The following is a 1,718-nucleotide window of genomic DNA, read 5'->3' on the forward strand; positions in this document are numbered from 1 at the left end:
ACATCCAGCCTTTCCTTCAACACCCCCAGGCTCGGTGCCTCCCCCACCTCCCTGTGCATCCATTGCAGTGCCTGACCACCCTTTCTGAACAGCAATTCTTCCTCATGTCCAGCCTGAATCTCCCCTGCCGCAGCTTGAAGCCGTTCCCTCTGCTCCTATCCCTGATGACACGAGAGCAGAGGCCGCCCCCCAGCTCACTGCAGCCTCCCTTCAGGCAGCCATAGGGAGCAGTGAGCTCTGCCCTGAGTTCCTCTTCTCCATGCTGAACATTCCCAGCTCCTTCAGCCTCTCCTCCTCAGCCCTGTGCTCCAGACCCCTCACCATTTCATTGCCCTCCTTTGAACACGTTCCAGGGTCTCCATGTCTTTCTTGCAGTGAGGGGCCCAAAACTGGACACAGCACTCGAGCTGCAGCCTTACTAGAGCTGAGTACAGGGGCACAATCACCTCTCTGCTCCTGCTGGCAGCACTGTTTCTGATGCAGGCCAGGCTGCCCTTGGCCTTCCTGGCCACCTGGGCACACTGCTGGCTCCCGTTCAGCCCAGCATCCATCCATACCCCCAGGTCCATTTCCTCTACGCAGTCCTCCAGCCACACCGCCCCAAGCCTGCAGCGTCGCCTGGGGTTGTTGCAGCCCAAGTGCAGGACCCAGCATTTGGCCTTGTTGAACCTCATCCCATGGGCTTCAGCCCAGCTCTCCAGCCTGTCCAGATCCCCCTGTAGGGCCTCGCCACCCCCAGGCAGATCCACACTTCCTGAGTTCCTGCATGTGAACGGGGTCCTGTGAATGTGGTCAGATATCTGTGGGTGTTTGACTGGGGCCCTACAGATGTGGTCATATATTCATATATGGACACAGTCCTAAGAATATGGTCAAGTATTTGTATGTACACGAGCGTGGTCCTATAGACACGGCCATATATTCATATGTATGAGGGTGGCCCCACAAATACAATCTACTCTTCCTCTGTGATGTGATTCTTTGTCCCCCCTCCAGGCCCCATCCCCAAAATGGGAAGACAAAAAAAAGACAAAGCAGCACCCCCACATCTTAATTAATACTAATTAGGATGGCGTAGGGAACCTGACCTATTAAAGACACTACAGGAGAGGGGCTTGGTGGGAGATGGGTGGGCTGGGGGGATTCTGGGGGGGTCTCTGGGGCTTTGAATGTTGGATCAGACGTGGTTTCCTCCTCCCCCCTCCCAGCCCTCATTTTTCATTCATTCTCTGTTGCTCTCAGTCACAGCACCACGAAGTCCTGAGCAGCTCTGCCCAGGAGCAGAACATGAGCAACATCACAAACCCATTTTTATCCCTGTTTTATTTTCTTCCCCCCATTCTTTTCCCTGTTTTTTTTTTTTCTTTTTTTTTCTTCCCCCATTTTTTTCCCTATGTGTTTTTCCCCCATTTTTTCCTGTGTGTTTTTTTTTTCCTCATTTTTCCTGTTTTTTTTTTTTCCCCATTTTTTCCTGTATATGTCTTTTTTTTTTTTCCTGTATTTTCTTTCCCCTAAAAAACATCATTTCTAATTTTTTATTGCTATTATTTTAAACTATTCAGTAATGGGGTGGATGTCTGACGGAGCTGTGGGTGTCTCAGTGTGAGGAATGGTTGGGTTGGAAAGGTCCTTACAGGGTAACTGTGGAATGGTTGGGATGGAAGGGTCCTCACAGGTCAGCTGTGGAGTGGTTGGGATGGAAGGGTCCTTACAGGTCA

General features: G+C 51.2%; 1 protein-coding gene across 1 annotated transcript in view; it reads left to right on the forward strand.

Annotated features, from left to right (window-relative positions):
- PBX4 (PBX homeobox 4) overlaps nt 1-1,718 on the forward strand; it is a 12,355-nt gene that overhangs the window by 2,591 nt on the left and 8,046 nt on the right. The window lies entirely within an intron of this gene.

This window comes from Lagopus leucura, unplaced genomic scaffold, assembly GCF_019238085.1.
Source record: "Lagopus leucura isolate 7727_CA_CO unplaced genomic scaffold, USGS_WTPT01 223-1_obj-0_obj, whole genome shotgun sequence".
In the NCBI taxonomy this organism is placed as follows: domain Eukaryota; kingdom Metazoa; phylum Chordata; class Aves; order Galliformes; family Phasianidae; genus Lagopus; species Lagopus leucura.